The 14,408-nt window shown below is 48.3% G+C and overlaps 1 non-coding gene across 1 annotated transcript; it reads left to right on the forward strand.

Moving 5' to 3' along the window:
- Positions 1–8,475: 8,475 nt before the first annotated feature.
- TRNAP-UGG (transfer RNA proline (anticodon UGG)) lies at positions 8,476–8,547 on the forward strand. Its single transcript has one exon. It is a non-coding gene; the product is annotated as a tRNA-Pro (tRNA).
- The last annotated feature ends 5,861 nt before the right edge of the window (positions 8,548–14,408 follow it).

Genomic DNA, 14,408 nt, shown 5'->3' on the forward strand with positions numbered 1-14,408 from the left:
GATGGACCTGTACATGGGAGATGTGTTATATTCCTATTCTGCAGGGAAGGATGGACGTGGGTGATCCGTGGGATTCCGATACAGCTGGGCATGGAGGGATGAACCTGTACATGGGAGATCTGGTATATTCCTATAGGGCTCTTCAGGGAAGGATGAATATGGGAGATCAAAGGGATTCCTAAGCAGCTGGGTGGGGAGGGGTGGGCCTGTACATGGGAGATCTATATATTCCTATAGGGCTCTTCAGGGAAGGATGAATATGGGCGATCCAAGGGATTCCTATGCAGGTGGGCGGGGAGGGATGGACATGCACATGAGAGATCTGTATATTCCTCTTCAGGGAAGGATGAATATGGGAGATCCAAGGGATCCCTTCACAGCTGGGTGGGGAGGGATGGACCTTTACAGGGGAGATCTGGTATATTCCTATAGGGCTCTTCAGGGAAGGATGAATATGGGAGATCCAAGGGATCCCTTCACAGCTGGGTGGGGAGGGATGGACCTTTACATGGGAGATCTGGCATATTCCTATAGGGCTCTTCAGGGAAGCCTGAAAATGGGAGACCCAAGGGATTCCTATGCAGCTGAGCGGGGAGGGGTGAACCTGTACATGGGGGATCTGTTATATTCCTAAAGGTCTCTGCTGGGAAGGATGAACATTGGGGATCTGTGAGATCCATGTAGGGCTCAGTGGGAAGTGAGGAATATGTTCAATCCTATGTGTGCTATTCCTATACGGCTGTGCTCGGAGGGATGAGCAGACACATAGATGTGAGGGATTTCTGTAGGGATGCACGGGGAGGGATGTACATGCTAATGTGTGCAAATTCCATTCAGCTCTAAATTGAGGGATGAACTTATAAACGGGAGATCTCTAGAAGAATGAACATATACATGGGAGATCTGTGGGATTCTCATGGGGGTGGGGGGAAATGATATATAGTAGATGTGGGGGATTCTTAAAGGGCTCTGCGGAGAGGGATGAACCTGCACAGGGAAGATTTATGGGGTTTGTATATTGGCTCATCGGGAAGGGATTAACCTGTTCCTGGGAGATATATGGGATGAGGCCTAAATGGCTTCGCAGGGAGGGATAACCCTGCACATGGTGATCAATGGGATTCCTATACAGTTCTGTGTGGAGAGATGAGCCGATAAATGACAGATATCTGAGGTCCCTTTGCTACCTTTGCAGGGATGGAGGAAACGAAACACAGGAGATATGGGGGATTCCTCTAGGGCTCTGAGGGGAATGGTGAGCCTTTAAACTGAAGATCCTTGGCATTCCTATTGAGCACGACGGACGGGATGAACCTGGGCATTCCTGTATGCAAGATTCCTATTGGGCTCCACGGGGAGGGGTGAATCGGCTCCTGTGAGATATATTGGATGATGCATATGCAGCTTTGCCGGAAGGGATGAACCTGTAATTGGGAGATTTGGGGGATTTCCATACTAGATTTGCAAGAAGGGAGGAAACGATACATGCGAGATATGAGGGATTTCTAGATGGCTTAGCTGGGAATGTTGAACCTGTACACTGGAGATCCTTGGGATTTCTATTGGGCCCTGCGCAAGGGATGAACCTGTGCATTCCTAAATATGCGATTCCTATACGGCTCTGCAGGGGGGGATGAACCTGTAGATGGGAAATCTGGGGGATTCCCACACTAGAAAACCTTCATCTGTGGGTATTGGGCTCTTGGTGGAAAAGCGTGGAATCTGCAACAACAAAAAAAAAAGGAAAGGGTCCCTGTCATGCGGATTGATACCTCTTAAGTACTAGGCCGAAGAAGAAGGCCGTTGAGGTAATGAAGGATTATCCAATGAGGAGATATAGTGAGGTCAACGTTCAGCCGCTAAACACTGGGGACATTTCCTAGCAAAACGTTTGACAGCAAAAGAAAAGTGTATTCTAAAAATGGGAAAACTCTCAACGAAGGTAGAGGAGGGCAAGGCAGAGTGCATAAAGTTCTGGGGCATTTGTACCGTGTACCTATTCTCCCCTGCCGCTTACGCTGCTTTGCACGGACCAGGCAACCATTAAGGGCGCTTCAGGTATAGGCAACGAGTACATGGGGATAGAGGGCACACTTGCCCCTGTTCTCCTCAAACAATGGGGGGGCAGGAGTATTATGTTGCCCCGTGGAGTTTCTACAACCACAAACCATGAAATATAAAAGATTCAGTGACATGCTCTTCGATATCACTGGGCGAAGCAGGGCTTCTGGCTCCTCCCGTGCTGGGCTCGGACTTAATAAAGCTTAGTACACAGCTTGCAAAATTAGCAAGTGTTGCTCATTTCAAAGAGGGAAGGCTGCATCATTGTCCCCTTAGCCTTGATTGGGGAGGTGTGTGAGCGGGGACCGGCTTAAGCGGTTTGCGGGCATGGGAGAGGTAGGGAATACTAAAGCAGAATGCTGCAGACACACCTCAGCAGGTTAGGCGACTGTTGCTGAGGGGTTATATTTAGACATGCCATGCCTGTAATGCTATGGCTTTCTTCCATTTACTGCTGCTACATGTGCTGTAAAATGTGTGCTTTGGCCCTGGAGATGGAGTTTGTGCCGTCATAGCGAAAATAAAAATTTCGTTTTGGACCCCGTTGCGAAAATCAATAGTTGGCACCCAAGAGCCCATGTAAAGAAATGTGTAATCAGAGCTCTATCTCCAAGGACCGGCTCGCTGCCCTTATTCCATTGAGATCACCACATTAGGATTGCGATGTGTACATGCTCTGAGCAGCCCCAGTCCCTTATGCTGCACTCAATGGACTTGGAGCTGTGAAAGATTCCACTCCCATCTCAGCACCTTGCTCTATGTGGGTCTGCTTCTTGGTCAATTGGTATGATTGTTCATTTGGGTGCGATAGGGTTGCGGCTTCAAATCCTAAACTGCTGTTGTTTTATTGTGATAGAAGATTTAAATCTTGTGTTTATTTCGTATTTGGAAAGAGTCAAAAAAGAAGTGAGGGCTCGTCCGGGATTTGAACCCGGGACCTCTCGCACCCTAAGCGAGAATCATACCCCTAGACCAACGAGCCACTGCACAGCTGCTGTGCATAATTTCATAAGACTCTCAGATCCACTTTTCCACAGACTGGAGCAGTATCCTCTTATTCATGTTTCAATCGCGCAGTGCAAGATGCTAGAGATCATGGAGAGGATCAGGCAGGGATGGGCATCGTACAGAGTCAGAGTTGCTTTCAGCAAAATGACACCTCTTTTTTCAAAACTGTGTACATAAATTAACAAAACGGGCAATGTCTTTCCACCTCTAAATTTAATAGGAGGGTGAACTGATATTAACGATCAGTTGTGATTGCAACACAAAACTCCCATTTAATATCATGCATAAATGAACAGTAAAATAGGAAGCAGTGCTGATGTGGCACGCCACAAGGCTGACTGCTCGCTCATGGCTCTGCTCACAGCTGGCTCGTTGGTCTAGGGGTATGATTCTCGCTTTGGGTGCGAGAGATCCCGGACGAGCCCCTTTTTGTTTTGGATACATTTAAACGCTCCTTTCGCACCCTGAGCAACAATCACAACCCAAGACCAAGAAGCCATCTATGAGCAGTGGCAAACTATCACCCAACTGCAGGAAGGATCGACTGAAAAGCGCTCATATTTTTTTCACATCAATAGAGGAAGGGCAGTAAAAAACACACGCGAGAAAGATACACTGAAAAGGCGTCATATCAAAAACGAGAAGAAGAGCGTGTGAGTGGTCTAAAGACGTGGGGCTTGCAGGATTAAGCCACTACAAAGATCTCACGCAGTCTTGGTTGGACAGGGGCATGCAAACAAATTATGTAATAGTTGTTCCAAGCCCTCGAGGTCTGTGAGTGCCTCATTTGGGAGGGGAGGAATTCACCTGTGTGTGATTCTGACCCATTGTGTGCAGGTGAAGAAATACGGATCCAAGAACGGGAGGAGGGATAAACCTGCTCCAAGGGATTCCTATATAACTCAGTGCGGAGGGTTGAACCACTACACGAGAGATCCAAGGGATTCCTATACAGCTGGGCGGGGAGGGGTGGACCTGTACATTGGAGATCTGGTATAGTCCTATGGGATTCTTCAGGGAAGGATGAATATGGGAGAGACAAGGGATTCTTATACAGCTGGGCGGGCAGGGATAAGAGATCTTATGTTCATATAGTGCTCAGTGGAGAAGGATGAACATGGGAGATCTGTGGGTTTCCTATACAGCTCGGTGGGCTGGGATGTACCTGTACATGGGAGATCTGCTATTTTCCTATTGGGCTCTGCAGGGAAGGATGGACATGGGTGATCCGTGGGATTCCGATACAGCTGGGAAGGGAGGGACGAACCTGTACATTGGAGATGTTATATTCCTATAGGGCTCTGCAGGGAGGGATGAACATGGGAGATCCAAGGTATTCCTATCCACTTGGCAGGGAGAGTTGAACCTGTACATGAGAGATCTGTTATATTCATATAGGGGTCTGCAGGGAAGGATGGACATGGGTGATCCGTGGGATTCATATACGGGTGGGCAGGGAGGGATGGACCTGTACATGGGAGATGTGAAATATTCCTATGGGATTCTTCAGGGAAGGATGAATATGGGAGCGCCAAGGGATTCCTACACGGGTGGGCAGGGAGGGATGGACCTGTACATGGGAGATGTGTTATATTCCTATTCTGCAGGGAAGGATGGACGTGGGTGATCCGTGGGATTCCGATACAGCTGGGAAGGGAGGGACGAACCTGTACATTGGAGATGTTATATTCCTATAGGGCTCTGCAGGGAGGGATGAACATGGGAGATCCAAGGTATTCCTATCCACTTGGCAGGGAGAGTTGAACCTGTACATGAGAGATCTGTTATATTCATATAGGGGTCTGCAGGGAAGGATGGACATGGGTGATCCGTGGGATTCATATACGGGTGGGCAGGGAGGGATGGACCTGTACATGGGAGATGTGAAATATTCCTATGGGATTCTTCAGGGAAGGATGAATATGGGAGCGCCAAGGGATTCCTACACGGGTGGGCAGGGAGGGATGGACCTGTACATGGGAGATGTGTTATATTCCTATTCTGCAGGGAAGGATGGACGTGGGTGATCCGTGGGATTCCGATACAGCTGGGCATGGAGGGATGAACCTGTACATGGGAGATCTGGTATATTCCTATAGGGCTCTTCAGGGAAGGATGAATATGGGAGATCAAAGGGATTCCTAAGCAGCTGGGTGGGGAGGGGTGGGCCTGTACATGGGAGATCTATATATTCCTATAGGGCTCTTCAGGGAAGGATGAATATGGGCGATCCAAGGGATTCCTATGCAGGTGGGCGGGGAGGGATGGACATGCACATGAGAGATCTGTATATTCCTCTTCAGGGAAGGATGAATATGGGAGATCCAAGGGATCCCTTCACAGCTGGGTGGGGAGGGATGGACCTTTACAGGGGAGATCTGGTATATTCCTAGAGCGCTCTTCAGGGAAGGATGAATATGGGAGATCCAAGGGATCCCTTCACAGCTGGGTGGGGAGGGATGGACCTTTACATGGGAGATCTGGCATATTCCTATAGGGCTCTTCAGGGAAGACTGAACATGGGAGACCCAAGGGATTCCTATGCAGCTGAGCGGGGAGGGGTGAACCTGTACATGGGGGATCTGTTATATTCCTAAAGGTCTCTGCTGGGAAGGATGAACATTGGGGATCTGTGAGATCCATGTAGGGCTCAGTGGGAAGTGAGGAATATGTTCAATCCTATGTGTGCTATTCCTATACGGCTGTGCTCGGAGGGATGAGCAGACACATAGATGTGAGGGATTTCTGTAGGGATGCACGGGGAGGGATGTACATGCTAATGTGTGCAAATTCCATTCAGCTCTAAATTGAGGGATGAACTTATAAACGGGAGATCTCTAGAAGAATGAACATATACATGGGAGATCTGTGGGATTCTCATGGGGGTGGGGGGAAATGATATATAGTAGATGTGGGGGATTCTTAAAGGGCTCTGCGGAGAGGGATGAACCTGCACAGGGAAGATTTATGGGGTTTGTATATTGGCTCATCGGGAAGGGATTAACCTGTTCCTGGGAGATATATGGGATGAGGCCTATATGGCTTCGCAGGGAGGGATAACCCTGCACATGGTGATCAATGGGATTCCTATACAGTTCTGTGTGGAGAGATGAGCCGATAAATGACAGATATCTGAGGTCCCTTTGCTACCTTTGCAGGGATGGAGGAAACGAAACACAGGAGATATGGGGGATTCCTCTAGGGCTCTGAGGGGAATGGTGAGCCTTTAAACTGAAGATCCTTGGCATTCCTATTGAGCACGACGGACGGGATGAACCTGGGCATTCCTATATGCAAGATTCCTATTGGGCTCCACGGGGAGGGGTGAATCGGCTCCTGTGAGATATATTGGATGATGCATATGCAGCTTTGCCGGAAGGGATGAACCTGTAATTGGGAGATTTGGGGGATTTCCATACTAGATTTGCAAGAAGGGAGGAAACGATACATGCGAGATATGAGGGATTTCTAGATGGCTTAGCTGGGAATGTTGAACCTGTACACTGGAGATCCTTGGGATTTCTATTGGGCCCTGCGCAAGGGATGAACCTGTGCATTCCTAAATATGCGATTCCTATACGGCTCTGCAGGGGGGGATGAACCTGTAGATGGGAAATCTGGGGGATTCCCACACTAGAAAACCTTCATCTGTGGGTATTGGGCTCTTGGTGGAAAAGCGTGGAATCTGCAACAACAAAAAAAAAAGGAAAGGGTCCCTGTCATGCGGATTGATACCTCTTAAGTACTAGGCCGAAGAAGAAGGCCGTTGAGGTAATGAAGGATTATCCAATGAGGAGATATAGTGAGGTCAACGTTCAGCCGCTAAACACTGGGGACAATTCCTAGCAAAACGTTTGACAGCAAAAGAAAAGTGTATTCTAAAAATGGGAAAACTCTCAACGAAGGTAGAGGAGGGAGGAGGGCAAGGCAGAATGCATGAAGTTCTGGGGCATTTGTACCGTGTACCTATTCCCCCCTGCCGCTTACGCTGCTTTGCACGGACCAGGCAACCATTAAGGGCGCTTCAGGTATAGGCAACGAGTACATGGGGATAGAGGGCACACTTGCCCCTGTTCTCCTCAAACAATGGGGGGGCAGGAGTATTATGTTGCCCCGTGGAGTTTCTACAACCACAAACCATGAAATATAAAATATTCAGTGACATGCTCTTCGATATCACTGGGCGAAGCAGGGCTTCTGGCTCCTCCCGTGCTGGGCTCGGACTTAATAAAGCTTAGTACACAGCTTGCAAAATTAGCAAGTGTTGCTCATTTCAAAGAGGGAAGGCTGCATCATTGTCCCCTTAGCCTTGATTGGGGAGGTGTGTGAGCGGGGGACCGGCTTAAGCGGTTTGCGGGCATGGGAGAGGTAGGGAATACTAAAGCAGAATGCTGCAGACACACCTCAGCAGGTTAGGCGACTGTTGCTGAGGGGTTATATTTAGACATGCCATGCCTGTAATGCTATGGCTTTCTTCCATTTACTGCTGCTACATGTGCTGTAAAATGTGTGCTTTGGCTCTGGAGATGGAATTTGTGCCGTCATAGCGAAAATAAAAATTTCGTTTTGGACCCCGTTGCGAAAATCAATAGTTGGCACCCAAGAGCCCATGTAAAGAAATGTGTAATCAGAGCTCTATCTCCAAGGACCGGCTCGCTGCCCTTATTCCATTGAGATCACCACATTAGGATTGCGATGTGTACATGCTCTGAGCAGCCCCAGTCCCTTATGCTGCACTCAATGGACTTGGAGCTGTGAAAGATTCCACTCCCATCTCAGCACCTTGCTCTATGTGGGTCTGCTTCTTGGTCAATTGGTATGATTGTTGCTTTGGGTGCGATAGGGTTGCGGCTTCAAATCCTAAACTGCTGTTGTTTTATTGTGATAGAAGATTTAAATCTTGTGTTTATTTCGTATTTGGAAAGAGTCAAAAAAGAAGTGAGGGCTCGTCCGGGATTTGAACCCGGGACCTCTCGCACCCTAAGCGAGAATCATACCCCTAGACCAACGAGCCACTGCACAGCTGCTGTGCATAATTTCATAAGTCTCTCAGATCCACTTTTCTACAGACTGGAGCAGTATCCTCTTATTCATGTTTCAATCGCGCAGTGCAAGATGCTAGAGATCATGGAGAGGATCAGGCAGGGATGGGCATCGTACAGAGTCAGAGTTGCTTTCAGCAAAATGACACCTGTTTTTTCAAAACTGTGTACATAAATTAACAAAACGGGCAATGTCTTTCCACCTCTAAATTTAATAGGAGGGTGAACTGATATTAACGATCAGTTGTGATTGCAACACAAAACTCCCATTTAATATCATGCATAAATGAACAGTAAAATAGGAAGCAGTGCTGATGTGGCACGCCACAAGGCTGACTGCTCGCTCATGGCTCTGCTCACAGCTGGCTCGTTGGTCTAGGGGTATGATTCTCGCTTTGGGTGCGAGAGGTCCCGGGTTCAAATCCCGGACGAGCCCCGTTTTGTTTTGGATACATTTAAACGCTCCTTTCGCACCCTGAGCAACAATCACAACCCAAGACCAAGAAGCCATCTATGAGCAGTGGCAAACTATCACCCAACTGCAGGAAGGATCGACTGAAAAGCGCTCATATTTTTTTCACATCAATAGAGGAAGGGCAGTAAAAAACACACGCGAGAAAGATACACTGAAAAGGCGTCATATCAAAAACGAGAAGAAGAGCGTGTGAGTGGTCTAAAGACGTGGGGCTTGCAGGATTAAGCCACTACAAAGATCTCACGCAGTCTTGGTTGGACAGGGGCATGCAAACAAATTATGTAATAGTTGTTCCAAGCCCTCGAGGTCTGTGAGTGCCTCATTTGGGAGGGGAGGAATTCACCTGTGTGTGATTCTGACCCATTGTGTGCAGGTGAAAAAATACGGATCCAAGAACGGGAGGAGGGATAAACCTGCTCCAAGGGATTCCTATATAACTCAGTGCGGAGGGATGAACCACTACACGAGAGATCCAAGGGATTCCTATACAGCTGGGCGGGGAGGGGTGGACCTGTACATTGGAGATCTGGTATAGTCCTATGGGATTCTTCAGGGAAGGATGAATATGGGAGAGACAAGGGATTCTTATACAGCTGGGCGGGCAGGGATAAGAGATCTTATGTTCATATAGTGCTCAGTGGAGAAGGATGAACATGGGAGATCTGTGGGTTTCCTATACAGCTCGGTGGGCTGGGATGTACCTGTACATGGGAGATCTGCTATTTTCCTATTGGGCTCTGCAGGGAAGGATGGACATGGGTGATCCGTGGGATTCCGATACAGCTGGGAAGGGAGGGACGAACCTGTACATTGGAGATGTTATATTCCTATAGGGCTCTGCAGGGAGGGATGAACATGGGAGATCCAAGGTATTCCTATCCACTTGGCAGGGAGAGTTGAACCTGTACATGAGAGATCTGTTATATTCATATAGGGGTCTGCAGGGAAGGATGGACATGGGTGATCCGTGGGATTCATATACGGGTGGGCAGGGAGGGATGGACCTGTACATGGGAGATGTGAAATATTCCTATGGGATTCTTCAGGGAAGGATGAATATGGGAGCGCCAAGGGATTCCTACACGGGTGGGCAGGGAGGGATGGACCTGTACATGGGAGATGTGTTATATTCCTATTCTGCAGGGAAGGATGGACGTGGGTGATCCGTGGGATTCCGATACAGCTGGGCATGGAGGGATGAACCTGTACATGGGAGATCTGGTATATTCCTATAGGGCTCTTCAGGGAAGGATGAATATGGGAGATCAAAGGGATTCCTAAGCAGCTGGGTGGGGAGGGGTGGGCCTGTACATGGGAGATCTATATATTCCTATAGGGCTCTTCAGGGAAGGATGAATATGGGCGATCCAAGGGATTCCTATGCAGGTGGGCGGGGAGGGATGGACATGCACATGAGAGATCTGTATATTCCTCTTCAGGGAAGGATGAATATGGGAGATCCAAGGGATCCCTTCACAGCTGGGTGGGGAGGGATGGACCTTTACAGGGGAGATCTGGTATATTCCTATAGGGCTCTTCAGGGAAGGATGAATATGGGAGATCCAAGGGATCCCTTCACAGCTGGGTGGGGAGGGATGGACCTTTACATGGGAGATCTGGCATATTCCTATAGGGCTCTTCAGGGAAGCCTGAAAATGGGAGACCCAAGGGATTCCTATGCAGCTGAGCGGGGAGGGGTGAACCTGTACATGGGGGATCTGTTATATTCCTAAAGGTCTCTGCTGGGAAGGATGAACATTGGGGATCTGTGAGATCCATGTAGGGCTCAGTGGGAAGTGAGGAATATGTTCAATCCTATGTGTGCTATTCCTATACGGCTGTGCTCGGAGGGATGAGCAGACACATAGATGTGAGGGATTTCTGTAGGGATGCACGGGGAGGGATGTACATGCTAATGTGTGCAAATTCCATTCAGCTCTAAATTGAGGGATGAACTTATAAACGGGAGATCTCTAGAAGAATGAACATATACATGGGAGATCTGTGGGATTCTCATGGGGGTGGGGGGAAATGATATATAGTAGATGTGGGGGATTCTTAAAGGGCTCTGCGGAGAGGGATGAACCTGCACAGGGAAGATTTATGGGGTTTGTATATTGGCTCATCGGGAAGGGATTAACCTGTTCCTGGGAGATATATGGGATGAGGCCTATATGGCTTCGCAGGGAGGGATAACCCTGCACATGGTGATCAATGGGATTCCTATACAGTTCTGTGTGGAGAGATGAGCCGATAAATGACAGATATCTGAGGTCCCTTTGCTACCTTTGCAGGGATGGAGGAAACGAAACACAGGAGATATGGGGGATTCCTCTAGGGCTCTGAGGGGAATGGTGAGCCTTTAAACTGAAGATCCTTGGCATTCCTATTGAGCACGACGGACGGGATGAACCTGGGCATTCCTGTATGCAAGATTCCTATTGGGCTCCACGGGGAGGGGTGAATCGGCTCCTGTGAGATATATTGGATGATGCATATGCAGCTTTGCCGGAAGGGATGAACCTGTAATTGGGAGATTTGGGGGATTTCCATACTAGATTTGCAAGAAGGGAGGAAACGATACATGCGAGATATGAGGGATTTCTAGATGGCTTAGCTGGGAATGTTGAACCTGTACACTGGAGATCCTTGGGATTTCTATTGGGCCCTGCGCAAGGGATGAACCTGTGCATTCCTAAATATGCGATTCCTATACGGCTCTGCAGGGGGGGATGAACCTGTAGATGGGAAATCTGGGGGATTCCCACACTAGAAAACCTTCATCTGTGGGTATTGGGCTCTTGGTGGAAAAGCGTGGAATCTGCAACAACAAAAAAAAAGGAAAGGGTCCCTGTCATGCGGATTGATACCTCTTAAGTACTAGGCCGAAGAAGAAGGCCGTTGAGGTAATGAAGGATTATCCAATGAGGAGATATAGTGAGGTCAACGTTCAGCCGCTAAACACTGGGGACATTTCCTAGCAAAACGTTTGACAGCAAAAGAAAAGTGTATTCTAAAAATGGGAAAACTCTCAACGAAGGTAGAGGAGGGAGGAGGGCAAGGCAGAGTGCATAAAGTTCTGGGGCATTTGTACCGTGTACCTATTCTCCCCTGCCGCTTACGCTGCTTTGCACGGACCAGGCAACCATTAAGGGCGCTTCAGGTATAGGCAACGAGTACATGGGGATAGAGGGCACACTTGCCCCTGTTCTCCTCAAACAATGGGGGGGCAGGAGTATTATGTTGTCCCGTGGAGTTTCTACAACCACAAACCATGAAATATAAAAGATTCAGTGACATGCTCTTCGATATCACTGGGCGATGCAGGGCTTCTGGCTCCTCCCGTGCTGGGCTCGGACGTAATAAAGCTTAGTACACAGCTTGCAAAATTAGCAAGTGTTGCTCATTTCAAAGAGGGAAGGCTGCATCATTGTCCCCTTAGCCTTGATTGGGGAGGTGTGTGAATGGGGGACCGGCTTAAGCGGTTTGCGGGCATGGGAGAGGTAGGGAATACTAAAGCAGAATGTTGCAGACACACCTCAGCAGGTTAGGCGACTGTTGCTGAGGGGTTATATTTAGACATGCCATGCCTGTAATGCTATGGCTTTCTTCCATTTACTGCTGCTACATGTGCTGTAAAATGTGTGCTTTGGCTCTGGAGATGGAATTTGTGCCGTCATAGCGAAAATAAAAATTTCGTTTTGGACCCCGTTGCGAAAATCAATAGTTGGCACCCAAGAGCCCATGTAAAGAAATGTGTAATCAGAGCTCTATCTCCAAGGACCGGCTCGCTGCCCTTATTCCATTGAGATCACCACATTAGGATTGCGATGTGTACATGCTCTGAGCAGCCCCAGTCCCTTATGCTGCACTCAATGGACTTGGAGCTGTGAAAGATTCCACTCCCATCTCAGCACCTTGCTCTATGTGGGTCTGCTTCTTGGTCAATTGGTATGATTGTTCATTTGGGTGCGATAGGGTTGCGGCTTCAAATCCTAAACTGCTGTTGTTTTATTGTGATAGAAGATTTAAATCTTGTGTTTATTTCGTATTTGGAAAGAGTCAAAAAAGAAGTGAGGGCTCGTCCGGGATTTGAACCCGGGACCTCTCGCACCCTAAGCGAGAATCATACCCCTAGACCAACGAGCCACTGCACAGCTGCTGTGCATAATTTCATAAGACTCTCAGATCCACTTTTCCACAGACTGGAGCAGTATCCTCTTATTCATGTTTCAATCGCGCAGTGCAAGATGCTAGAGATCATGGAGAGGATCAGGCAGGGATGGGCATCGTACAGAGTCAGAGTTGCTTTCAGCAAAATGACACCTCTTTTTTCAAAACTGTGTACATAAATTAACAAAACGGGCAATGTCTTTCCACCTCTAAATTTAATAGGAGGGTGAACTGATATTAACGATCAGTTGTGATTGCAACACAAAACTCCCATTTAATATCATGCATAAATGAACAGTAAAATAGGAAGCAGTGCTGATGTGGCACGCCACAAGGCTGACTGCTCGCTCATGGCTCTGCTCACAGCTGGCTCGTTGGTCTAGGGGTATGATTCTCGCTTTGGGTGCGAGAGATCCCGGACGAGCCCCTTTTTGTTTTGGATACATTTAAACGCTCCTTTCGCACCCTGAGCAACAATCACAACCCAAGACCAAGAAGCCATCTATGAGCAGTGGCAAACTATCACCCAACTGCAGGAAGGATCGACTGAAAAGCGCTCATATTTTTTTCACATCAATAGAGGAAGGGCAGTAAAAAACACACGCGAGAAAGATACACTGAAAAGGCGTCATATCAAAAACGAGAAGAAGAGCGTGTGAGTGGTCTAAAGACGTGGGGCTTGCAGGATTAAGCCACTACAAAGATCTCACGCAGTCTTGGTTGGACAGGGGCATGCAAACAAATTATGTAATAGTTGTTCCAAGCCCTCGAGGTCTGTGAGTGCCTCATTTGGGAGGGGAGGAATTCACCTGTGTGTGATTCTGACCCATTGTGTGCAGGTGAAGAAATACGGATCCAAGAACGGGAGGAGGGATAAACCTGCTCCAAGGGATTCCTATATAACTCAGTGCGGAGGGTTGAACCACTACACGAGAGATCCAAGGGATTCCTATACAGCTGGGCGGGGAGGGGTGGACCTGTACATTGGAGATCTGGTATAGTCCTATGGGATTCTTCAGGGAAGGATGAATATGGGAGAGACAAGGGATTCTTATACAGCTGGGCGGGCAGGGATAAGAGATCTTATGTTCATATAGTGCTCAGTGGAGAAGGATGAACATGGGAGATCTGTGGGTTTCCTATACAGCTCGGTGGGCTGGGATGTACCTGTACATGGGAGATCTGCTATTTTCCTATTGGGCTCTGCAGGGAAGGATGGACATGGGTGATCCGTGGGATTCCGATACAGCTGGGAAGGGAGGGACGAACCTGTACATTGGAGATGTTATATTCCTATAGGGCTCTGCAGGGAGGGATGAACATGGGAGATCCAAGGTATTCCTATCCACTTGGCAGGGAGAGTTGAACCTGTACATGAGAGATCTGTTATATTCATATAGGGGTCTGCAGGGAAGGATGGACATGGGTGATCCGTGGGATTCATATACGGGTGGGCAGGGAGGGATGGACCTGTACATGGGAGATGTGAAATATTCCTATGGGATTCTTCAGGGAAGGATGAATATGGGAGCGCCAAGGGATTCCTACACGGGTGGGCAGGGAGGGATGGACCTGTACATGGGAGATGTGTTATATTCCTATTCTGCAGGGAAGGATGGACGTGGGTGATCCGTGGGATTCCGATACAG

The sequence above is a fragment of the Ambystoma mexicanum genome, chromosome 12, assembly GCF_040938575.1.
Source record: "Ambystoma mexicanum isolate Mex_15411 chromosome 12, UKY_AmexF1_1, whole genome shotgun sequence".
Lineage (NCBI taxonomy): Eukaryota > Metazoa > Chordata > Amphibia > Caudata > Ambystomatidae > Ambystoma > Ambystoma mexicanum.